Source organism: Montipora capricornis, chromosome 8, assembly GCF_036669925.1.
Source record: "Montipora capricornis isolate CH-2021 chromosome 8, ASM3666992v2, whole genome shotgun sequence".
NCBI classification, from domain to species: domain Eukaryota; kingdom Metazoa; phylum Cnidaria; class Anthozoa; order Scleractinia; family Acroporidae; genus Montipora; species Montipora capricornis.
Genome location: NC_090890.1, coordinates 26,623,412 through 26,635,620, shown reverse-complemented (window position 1 = coordinate 26,635,620; position 12,209 = coordinate 26,623,412). Strand labels below are relative to the sequence as shown.

Genomic DNA, 12,209 nt, shown 5'->3' with positions numbered 1-12,209 from the left:
CCCAGCGTTGTTCAAAGGAAAAGTGCTTGCGAGTTACACGGTTCAGGTCACCATGCTTCTGACTGTACCGATGGTTTACGTTTTTGTCGACACCGGTCAAATCTTGCGAGAATATGTTGAAGGCCTCTGTGGTTTGCATTTAACTAAATTAATTATGTTGTAGATATTTGTAGGGGACAACTGTGGTACAAAATAGAACGCACTTACTTAAATAATTCGATCGAAACCTTTGGGTGTAAGCATTTTTATGATTCTAACCTTGTTAAACAGTTTACGTTTCTTGCGTGGAGTTTATGTTAGTGTATAACAGCGTAATTCTTAAGACTCACCATTAAAAGTTAGCGTCTTGTGAATGTTGTTTTTGGCAGTATATATAGACCTAAAAGTGCGAAGCGGAAAGTGCCGAACGAAGCCCACGCGCGCCTAACCTCGTATCCAGCGGGTTTTTCTCGCTCCCGGTTGTATTAATTTTTAACGTCAAAGCTCGACGAGATACAGCGGAAAGGGACAGCTCGCAATTTAAACTTTCTCAAGCGCTGTCCGTGACAACTAACGGACGACCCGCCAAAATAGTGCATTCGTGCAGCAAAAACAAGCTTTGCACACAGCGTGCAGGCTTTTTGATATTATTTCACGGTTGTTCCCTTCATATAAGTGGAATAAAAAGATTCAAAATCCTTCCCAGTGAAGTCAGTTTGGACACGGATTGGTTGGTCCGTTCTCATCGTTGTATTTCCGTTCAATTGGCCTTAAGTCCGAAATTCAGCAGGGAACTGGGGCGAGTTTCAAGCTTTAACTGATCGATAAAACTGACTTCTAACCACGTGAACAAGAAGTCATGTTGAGATTGGTCATTGGCCAAGTATGTGTGCTTAAAATTAGGGTTGAAACAAGCGAAGACCAAGTGTCTGGAGCCATATTAGGTGGTGTGAAAAATACAAATCTATGATTCAAAACGATCCATACAGGCGTCAGTCCATTAACTTTTTGATACAGATATAGCGGTCCCCACACAAAACCATATACGAAAACCTTAACATGTTCTGATGATTTCCGTAGATACTCATTTAAAAATGGGCAAACGTAGCGATTGTTCATGCGGAGCTTCTTTCACACAAGTCGAGTAGGTACACGATGACACGGGGATTTTACAGTGTCTGTCACTAAACTGATTAAAAAAATAATAGTTTATATAGGTTTTGGGGGACGCCTTGTCAAAATTAGAGACGAACTTTGTATGGATTTTTGAAACCATGTTTCAAGGGTCCATAACTTGGTCTCTTTTAACCCTAAAAGCCACATACTTGGCCAAATGACCAATCTCAACATTAGATCTTTCCAGTGTGGTTAGTGACAGATTTTCGAATTAGTTTTTTAAAACTTGGAAAAAACCGTCGCCCCAGTTCCCTGCTGAATTCGGATTAGCCAATTTTCCCCTCCTTGCCTGAATGAGGTTCTCTTTCTGCCTTTTTCCTCCGCCGGAGGTGGGAGGTACTTTAGGAATTTCTGGGTGGGGATGTGCCGGCTGGTGGACCCTGGAACCTTTAGCCTATACCAGAGCTATTTCAGCTGGATTTTGCTACCCTATACTAGAGTAAACTCCCCAAATCACTCCTATCCTAGAGTAGCTGTTTTCCAGAAACTGAGGTCACTAGCACAGTCTAAAACAAAGCGAAAACAAAACCTTATACACAATCATTCTTTATTACAAAAGGATTTATTTATACGTGCCCAGCAATGCCAAGCACGTACGTACGCATTATCAAGACAGATAAATTGTTTAATTAATACCACCGATTTCCGTCTGAATCCCGATTTTTGACAGTTAATAATAATCCAGTAGCATTTTATGATAGTCATATATCAACGCTGTTGAGGCTGAGTCGTGAAAATTTAACTTGCCGATTTCATTTTTTTATATTTTTGAGTAGCAATTCCTGGTTTCCTTAGTCTAGACAAAATTTCAGCCAACTGGTCGGTTTCGTGAAAAATGATGCCCTTTCCTAGACCCAAACGCCGTGACTTATATACCTTTGCTAGGGTAAACTGCTTGAAAACCATACCATTCACAGCGGTACATACCTATAAAGCCCATATATGGCAGTGCCCCCCCCCCCCCCCCGGTGTAAAACTGCTCAAAGTGTTGTTCATTGACACTGCAAAGCCCCATAGGGGAGTGTTTAACTAGATTTTCATTATTCAAGTATGACGAAAACCGCGAGAGAAACGCGCGCGACCGCCGATGACCACAAACCACTTGGCGAAACTTACTTTATTCGACGCTTGATTTTTATTTCATTTAGTTTTCTTCGCTCTGCGTCATCCCAAAGATGAAACTATGGTTTTCACACTTGAGTGAAAATTTTAATTTTCCGGTCATGAAACGTGCAGAAATGCCCGGCCACGTTCGAATGTTCTCGGAGAGGGCCCTGAAAAAGCGTCTGAAAGCCTCTTAATTTAAAGAGCGTCTGTCCTCCTATTGATTGTAAAAATTCAATTGCGTCGTAACAAAACGCAAGGAAGCTATGTTTAAACATGGGTAAGCAGGTGTGAGGTTGGCTGCTTGTAGGAGGGTCTCAATGGGGTTTAAGCAAAAGGGCCAAAATTTTACCGTCAGACGGAAAAAGTAAAATTTAACCGTTAGCCGTCAAACAAAGTGAAAACCTTGAACTGCAAAAAATATTATCTTAGGGCAAATTAAAGGTCTGAATTGTCTTGAAGAACTCATTACGTATCGTTTAACTAATTCGGCTAATTACGCAGTGTCATTTCACAACGCCGGAAATGGCAATTTGTCTTTGAAATGGGTTTCTGTTTGCACGCACTGTGACAGACTTGACAGCCGCCTTACGTTTTGACAGCTCTGGCAATTTCCGACCTTGTTGTTCAGTGACTATAGTGAAGGTCAGCTAGGTACTTAAGTGTGTGGTTTTAATTTCGCTAGTATCACGAGCACTGGACTTGAAAGTTTTGGAATTTTATGTGAATACAAAAGATCGTAAGTGGTTTGAACGCCGGAGTCATACCATAACTAAGTGCGCGTTCGATTGACCCTATTCCGGACTGAAGACTACGCGGAGTGATGATTAAAACGGTATGTTTGGCACGTTTTGAAAGCAGCAAGGATAATAAACATATGTTTTAAAATAGCATTTTAGCATATGTTTGACAATTTTAATGCGAATCTCCGTAAAAACGAAGGATTTCTAACTTGGGGCGCGTTCGATTGACCCTATTCCGGAAGAATACGTGAAGCGATGATTGAAAACGGTATGTCTGGCGTTTTGAGGCAACAAGGATGATAAAGATATGTTTAAATAGCATTTTAGCAAGTGCTTGACAATTTTCATGTGCATCTCCGTAAAAACGAATTTCTCTTCCATGTATTCCTATTCCGGAATACGGTCAATCGAACGCGTCCTAAATGAAGTACGATCGTCTGTGAGAGTGTAATCCTGAGAGGGACTGCCTAACGTCTTTGCATCACCGGTTGGACGCTCCACATATTGAGCTACAAGAACTCGTGGGAGGAACAGGAATGTCACTGGTCTGTGCCATGTACCTTCATTAATGTAAATGCTAGCTGTTGTGCGGCAGTAAATGGAGTAATGTGCCCACACTGTATATTTAAGGGAGCTTACACAACGACGACGACGGCTACGACAACGCCGTAAAACAATAGTTCTATTTTATATGAGCAAAAACAAAAACTCTGCACGTCCTGCAGGTGCGTTTTTCATTTGGTACATTTTTTCTTTTTTCTTTTTTTTTTTTGCCTCCTCGTCCTGATGACAACGGACGTGGATTGACCCCGGGGGGGGGAGGGGTACTCGATGTATCCCTGGTTGGAGGTGCGGCGCGGCCCCTCATACCCTGACCCAGTTTAAGACAAATATCGCTGATTTTCCTACCCATTTTAGACAGAATTCCGATTTTTGATACCCTGTTTAAGACATTTAACCCACTTTAAGACAAAAAGTGATAAATTGATACCCTGATAAGATAAAAAATGATAAATTCGATACCTGTTTAAGATAAAAATCTCGAAAAACATACCTGGCTGGCCGCACGTCCCCATTAAGCCTTACAAGGGAGTACCCCCCCGGGGGATTGACCAAATTTCATCATCAGAGTCAAGGGATTTGTCTAACGTCAGTAGGTGGTATAAATACTCTGGTCGTTGTATCTGATTGGTCAACGATGTCGTGATGTTATTGGTCGACTGTCAGTTAAGCCGTGTTGTTGTTAGCGGTGAAGACTGTAAATAGGGATTTGTGCGTCTCGATCCAAAATTAGTGGTTTTTCTCATTGTTTGTCCGTTGTTGATATCGTTAATAAGTCGTTTGCACCAAGCTTGTTGTATGTCTTAGAAATTAAAAGTTCCAAATTTCTATGTCCCGCAGGCAGTACAGTCAGTACAGGACTGATATGTATTTGTTGAATTTCATTTTTGGGCAACCGAGAATGTTCCCTATACTTGTCATGATTTTTGCCATGGTCCATACCAATGCAAAAATGGAAATTAAGGGTGCGTTCGATTGACCGTATTCCAGAATACGAATACGTGGAAAAGAACTTAGAGATCCTTCGTTTTGCGGGAATTCATATTAAAACTTTTCAAGACCTGCTAAAGTGCTATTTTAAACAAATTTTTATTATCCTTGCTGCTTCGAAACGCGCCAAACATACGGCGTTTTAATCATCACTCCACGTATTCTTATTCCGGAATAGAGTCAATCGAACGCGCCCTAAGTATTATATTTCCAGATCATTATTATAGTATAATATAAAACAACGGTAATTAATTATTAAAATTTCAGATAATCGTAACGTGAAAAAATTAAGCGTTAGACGTAAAAATGCGTAAAATTCAACCGTTAGCCGTAAAAGCCACTACCTCATTGAGAACCTCGTGTAGGATAAAGATTTGAGCATCACAAATTCATAACTTAGTTTTCGCAACCCGCAGTATTACAGCAATTAAAAACAAATCAGCAATTATAAGGGAAATCGAAAATTCAAATGTAACTGCATATTAAAAGTAAGCAAGTAGTCAAAAAAGATCTTTAAAGTGCTACTGTGACGAAATTTGAATCTTCCCTATCGAAGCCATTTTGGCACATAAACACGTAGTCTGTACGAGAAGAAGAATGCTGTTTACCATTTTCAAATATCTCTTTTTGTTCTGGAGATATTCAAGTTTTTTTAATATGCAAATTAGCCAAGTGATGACGTCATAAACCCTACCAAATTTTGATCAAGTATGATGGAGAAAGATATCTCAGCCAATTTGTATCAGAAATACTTGGTTCTTTGCACTAAGATTCTAGTAAATGTGTTCCACAATATGAGCATACCATTTTGTTACCATGGCAACATACTGGGTTCCAGACCTCCCTGATATTAAAAGCTTTGCAGACCACCTTTGGCGTTCTGTTTTGATATTTGCAAATGGTGCCTCATCTGCATGATCCTGCCAGCATATAAAGATGTTAGGTCGAGTTTGTGGCCTTGGTTAATGTATTTCTAGCCTGAGATCACCAAATATTGAAATCAGGTTGGAGGGGACTGGAAAAGAGTGAGTTGCCATGGGAACCAATTTCTTTACAGTCGTAGGTGTGTTGCCTTCAGAACTATCAGCTCACCAAGTTTCAATGGTCTCTGTTGCAAATTGACCGAGATAGCTCTATTTATATTCTTGATGTTCTACTGGGTTGGGTGAATGACGTCATTAGCCTTCTCATTTGCATATTTAACACATTTTTCAAACTTAAATATCTCTGGAACCAATGCAGATATTTCCAAACGGTAAACAGCGTTTTAATGTTTCATGGTACTCTATGTGATAAACCAAAAAACTCAAGAAATAAAATTTGATCTCAGTAGCATTTAAATAAGTTCATTCTTGCCATTCATTCTTCCATTGCTAGCGGCACTCCAAACGCAATATTTCGCGAGTTGGCTGTGTAACGAGTCAAGTAGCCTGCGCAGCAAACGTTTCCGTGTAGCCTCCCAAGCAGACACTCTTAGGGCTTCGTCACGCGTTCCTCCCCCACGTAGGGGAGGAACGCGTGACGAAGCGCTAAGAGTGTCTGTCTGGGAGGCTATTGTAGTTTCGGTGGGGCACAGAAGAGTTCGATGTTTTGACCGTGCAAAAATGAAGAAACCCTCGGAAACGTTTGCTACGTAGGCTTCGAGTCAAGAGATGTAGCGATGATTTCCTTAACTTATTCCTTTCCAACGAAGGAACTGATGAAGCGTCTTAAACGCGATGAATTTGCATAATTTTCTTATTGGATATGAACCGACGCTCGGGAAAATGGACAGTGGGTTGTCCTTCAGGAACTTTAACCCGCATTTGGTACCAAAGTCTCCATAAATCAGAAGAGGAAAGTTGTTTTTTTTTTTTCAAATGCTAGCTTTTATTTCATAATCAACTGGATGTGTGACAGATACATTAACATTTTTTATCCGATGCTTCATTTGTTACGTTCGCACTAAGGGAACTCCAGCTCACGTTCAGTTATTTTTTCGACGAATGGGTGAGCACTGTAACCTCCCCTACATAAACGTCACCACCGGAGAACGTAATCGAACTGCCGTCTGCAAACTGGAGTTTTGCCTGTTTGATGAAAAGAGTACAGAATGAATGAATAAACGAATGAACGAACGAAAGGGAATTTTACTTTAAATTTTAATTTCTTTTGGACTTGTAACTAGTTCTCTCCAGGAAAAAAACACACTAGGAATGAATTCATTCTTGCACTTGTAAAGAAAAGTCAAAATGATCGAAAAGTACATTAATTAGAATGAAGTTCTGACTTGATTTGAAAGTTACGTGATGTTACTCTTACACTTCTATTTCATTCCCTAGCTGTACTTGAACTTCTGAAGTTCTTATGGCAGTCATTTTCTTTTCTAAATCGTCTTTGCTTGAAAGTATCACACCCCAATCAGTACGGATTCTCTGTTTTAAAGGATTTTGTGTGACATGGGCGTTTTCACATGACGTCACGGTGGCCCATATTGTTGTTCCAAAACAAAGAAATGGCGGCCAAGATGGTGTACCAAACTAATCCTCCGGGAACTGAACTCTATTCTTATGCAAATACTCTCTTTTGTTTCAGTAATCCAATATGGCTACTAGTCAGTGAGTGACAACGCTCCATAGAGGATTAATCGACAAGGACCCAAATGAGGGCACGAAAAAATCATCATTGCTTACGCTACGAGGAGGCGGCGTGAGATTGGAAATCATCGCCCTAGTTGTAAAGGCGTTGAATTTGCACTCCCAGCTACCGTGGATGCTCCGGGCTCAAATCCTACCCATTCGTCTTAGTTCGTCCCAAGACGACTGAGTTAGTTTTCTCAGTCCTTTCACGGTATGGCCATGTTCAGTAATAGATCACAGAAGATGACACGCATTTTTCTTTCCACATTTGGACGTCATCGGTGAAATATCACTGAAGCCGACGCACGGAAGCATGTAATCCATTTAGATATATTAGCTTATGTATTTTACATATTAATAAATACAATTTGGAGCTCGTGTGCGATATATTGCATTGATGCATGGAGGAACAGGAAATGTGTTTCAAACATTTGGATCACTTAAATGGGCAGGACAAAATGAGGAGAATGAGTTGGATTTGTGAATTACGCAGTTATTTTTGAAACGGAAATAAGAGTTTCCATTTGCGTATTTTAACTTTCATAGCGGACCAGAGACCCGTTTCTCGAAAGTCCCGAAACTTTACTGGCCATTTTCGGGTGACCCAATTCCCTTTGTATCTCAAGAACGGAGAGGATTTAAGTCGTCAAACTTCACAGTCATTTTTCTTTTATTTACCTTGAAAACATGTTAAAAGATAGCCTTTCCAACACTAGCGTTTGGAAGTTTCACTAATGGTTTTTCGGGCCCGAAAATTTTTCGGGACTTTCGAGAAACGGGCCCCAGTATCCAAAGAACGCACTTCCGTTTCTGGCTTCTACGTTTCTGTGACCTTAAAAGTCCTTAAACTGTAAGTACGTGTTTTCTTACGTATTCAAGGGTCCACCCGGAAAACCATCGTTTTGTTTTTCCTTCCCCTCTTTCAAAGTAACGTTTTCGTTTCTTCGAGGAAGGCACGCTTCCCTCTTCGACGAGCGTAAACTTAAGAGCGTTAATTTCACCCACGTCTAGAAATGCCATTTGTGAGTCTCTTCCCTGAAAATGAAGATAAATACGTGATCACCTTTTCGCGCAGACTCTTGATCTATGAACAGAATATTATTTAGCCTAAACTTGATTTTTTGATTTTGTTATCTCCTTACGGCGAACGCAAATGTAGGTACTTTCCTTTTATTTTCTTTGCATTGAGATTTTTACGCACTGGAAATCATTCGCGTTATTTTTACTTCGAAGAAAAAGGCGTTTCTTACGGAAGGTCCCGGAAGAGAGGGTGATAATTTCATTTCCCAGTCCAAATTTGGGGAAATTAAACTCCCAGTCCCTTTGGCGTGGCAAATTTTCTTAGAAAGACAGCCCCTCGTGCTAAAACTCCAGTGGTCAAATGACCCGAGTTATGATAGGAAAAATAAAAATAAAAATATGCATATGTATGTGGTACTAAAGCAGTGAACGGTAACGTCTCAAAACGAAACTTTCGATTACTTGAGAGCAGAGGCCCTAAAGACAGCTCCATTTTGGAAGAGATAGAATTTGAGGAAACAATGCGCCGAAAACCACTGACCAAAGGGGCAAAAGTCTGCGAGCACCAGAGAGGACCTCACTGCAACATGGTTGTGGAAGACCCCATGAAATATTTGAAATCAGGAATGTTGAGCAGAAATACTACGTAATAATTTGTGATAATGCTAATCTCCGTTCTCATCAAGGACTTTTTATCTCCCATTTCATGTGGCAAAATCCCATTAATTCCCGGTGATATCAATTCCGTGTCTCATTTTCCCAGCTCAAAGTTAGGTCCATCCCAGCTCTCATTTTACCCCTCCAGAACCCTCCTTACAGTAAGACAACTGGGCGACAGACAATTAGAGCAACTGAATCCCAGCCAGCCACCCAACAGTTGGGAGAACTTACGCTCCTTTCTCGTTTTCATTCGCAATCTTTCCTCCTTCTGTAACCAGTTCAAAGTCTGTCTCTCCTTGTGATCCCTTTAGCTTGACGTAAACATCTGCGTCAGTTCCAGCCAAAAAGCTGTCAGCGGTTTTCAAGGTTAGTTTCACATCCTTGTCTGAAAAAATAAGTAACAGTCAAGTGCTTTTCAAAGCACTCTATGGCACATCAAATCCCCTTCTGTCATCTCCTCAAAGCATGTAATCTTTTTTCGTATTTCTGGAACATTGTTCGTTCAATGATTAGCAATTACTTTGAACAAGAGTTATTTTAAAAAGGGGAAGAAACAATATCAAGCCAAGAAACAAAGAGTAGCCATGAATGCTATTTTTAACAATCATTTTACATCCAGGACTTCAGTTTAGAAGTGAGTTGCAATTGCTTTAAGTAGATAGATGCTTTTCTCTGTTGTTCTGCCTTTTCGACGCTGGTTTCGACATGAAAAGCCTTCAAATACCAACCAGAAGGAAGATATAAATCCTTTATTGCGTCTTCAAATACGCACTAAAAGACTTGCTAAAACGGTCTACAGTTGGCCAAGAAGGCAATGACTTTGAACGCGGCTTTGGGTACAAGGGATGAGTGGTCACTGTTTTGAGTCCAACACGCCCCGCTATTCCTTGTAACAGCCGTGATCAAACAATAAAAACCGACGTCAGTTTCGGAGTCTTCATGTGCCATTTCTGCAAAGGTAACCATATGAAAATGTTACAAGACAGTATTGAAAGCAGTATCCGTCGCTGAAATTAAGTATAGGAAATGCGCAAATAAATTTAACAAATGGGAAACGTTTGTTTTTATCGTTCATTTTCGCTTTTCTACGTGTGACCAAACCATTATTGATAAGCAGCCGCGGTTTGTCGAAACTACCTGCAACTGGCCTTTTAAACAGATCTGAGACAAGTCCTCGGTCTGCCGCTAAAGTTGTTTCAAAGAATTCTGGTTCAGTAGAAGTATGAACAATTCTGTGAAGTACTAAAAAGTTAATTCAGATATAATGCTTACATTGTTTCCTCTCGCACCCATAGAATTCGTTAATTTTCATGACATCATTCGCATCCATATGTGACTCTGCTCCCAGCTTTCCACCATCGTTGGCCTCCATAGTTTTCTTCACACCGTCGTCTTTGCTGAAAGCATATTCTCCATAATGCATTATAGAGTGCTCGTCGTAGGCATCGTAAGGTGGTAATAAGTTTTGGGCTTTAGTATTGAACTGTGAATTTAGGTCTCTTGGCTCTGAAAAACAAGAAGATCATTGTTACGGGAGCCAAGACAATCGTATGATAATTTTTGGGAAGGAGAAGTTTATCCTCTAACTTGTAATTCTCTTTCAGGAATAATTAATGACCATTTCATTTGGTACTTAATTAATTAATGTCAATAGCATGAAGAAAAGTAAAGTGCAAAAAAAGAATGGATTGCATCGGAAATTGTGCTCGAAGACAGAGGTATAGTGGCTTTTATGATTTCCAATTTTCGCCGGGTCAACTTTCAAAAGAAGATAGCTTACCTATCCTCGTGTTTGACAGATGAAAAGAAATGTCACCGGTATTTGTGAATTTTAGATCATTTGTCGAAAATGAAAATAGTCTATTTGTCTCGTTGTGTGCTGGCGCGTAGGGGTAGAAAATAGCGTATGGATGCTTCGGCAGTCTTGTAATGAGCTCATGAAGACCAGGTATTTCTTTCTTCTTATGTGAAAATATTCTCTGTGTTTACTTAACCAGGTGACTTGCAATTATTTTCTTTGAAGATCATCCAAGATTGAGGGGAAAAAGCGGAAACCTAAGTGGCAATGTCAGATATGGGATTGAATTCCAAATGAGGAAGTTAGCCGTATTAAAGCAAGAGCGGATGGGCGAGGGGTGGCGGTGAACCTGCTTCAAATAGACGAGTGCCCTATGCACGTGCTCTATAATCACGTACACGATAGGTTCCATATCGCCGTGCGTCTGTTTAGTAATAGATTACACAGATGGCGCCAAAATGTGGTAAGAAAGGCACACGAGGCGATAGCAGAGTGCGTCACTGATATTTTTACCACATTTTGACAAATTCTGTGATCTATTACTGAACACACGTACGACAACATGGAATAATATTTTAAAATAACTGATTAAAGAATTAAAAGTTTATAATGATGACGTCATCTATGTGTCATTGTCCTTTAACAGATCATGCATGAGAGCGAAATTGCTTGCATTATCGAGCTTACTATGCAAAATCGCTTACTCTATAATCGTGTGCTCTATGATCACCTACCTGTTTTAATGTTTTGATGATAAACATTGATGTAGTGGTCTCTGTCATATCTTTGATGCTCGTGGTAAAAGCCCAAAAGGTGTAAAACCTCGTGCATGGCCGTGGCTCGAAAATCACAATTAGGACTCCAGAGATTAACTTCTTGAGTACTTTTTGCTTCTATGTAACCAACATACGATGAGCAGCTAAAGTAAGTAAGTAAGTAAGTAAGTAAGTAAGTAAGCAAGCAAGCAAGCAAGCAAGCAAGCAAGCAAGCAAGCAAGCAAGCAAGCAAGCAAGCAAGCAAGCAAGCAAGCAAGTAAGTAAGTAAGTAAGTAAGTAAGTAAGTAAGTAAGTAAGTAAGTAAGTAAGTAAGTAAGTAAGTAAGTAAGTAAGTAAGTAAGTAAGTAAGTAAGTAAGTAAGTAAGTAAGTAAGAAGTAAGAACTTTGATATTGTGTCAAAATCGCTAACGTACACTAAATCGGAATACCTAACTACAATTAGTAACTAATATAAATAATATAAAAATATAAGATATATGTACATGTGTAAGAAATATATATAACAGAGACTTGTTAGATACATAAAAAGCAGTCTTTACAAGTATTGTCCATTAACCATTTTGATACGCTTTTTAAAAATGTCCAATAATTCAGACGATCGAATAAATTTGTAGAGTGTGGATCAAAATGACAGGGCCTAAATAAGTCAGGCTATGTTTGCCATAATAACAGTCCGAAATCTGGCTACGGCGGAATCAGAATTTCTAAGATGATATTGAGAATTGTTAACAAGAAATAAGTCTGCAATGTAAGGGGGCGCCAGACCATTTACTTTGTACATTAT

The 12,209-nt window shown here is 39.8% G+C and overlaps 1 protein-coding gene across 4 annotated transcripts in view; it reads right to left on the bottom strand.

Annotated features, from left to right (window-relative positions):
* Positions 1-12,209, bottom strand: part of LOC138014329 (low choriolytic enzyme-like) — a 37,262-nt gene that overhangs the window by 15,163 nt on the left and 9,890 nt on the right. For 2 of the 4 annotated variants that reach the window (XR_011125295.1, XR_011125296.1), the window contains 5 exons: positions 11,384-11,568; positions 10,124-10,357; positions 9,083-9,236; positions 8,042-8,206; positions 6,398-6,622 (listed from right to left, as the gene is read on the bottom strand). The exons of the other annotated variants lie outside the window; for them this stretch is intronic. The gene's annotated coding sequence lies outside the window, so the exon portion shown is untranslated. Of the gene's footprint in view, positions 1-6,397; positions 6,623-8,041; positions 8,207-9,082; positions 9,237-10,123; positions 10,358-11,383; positions 11,569-12,209 lie in introns of those variants that run through there. 4 annotated transcript variants of the gene reach the window in all.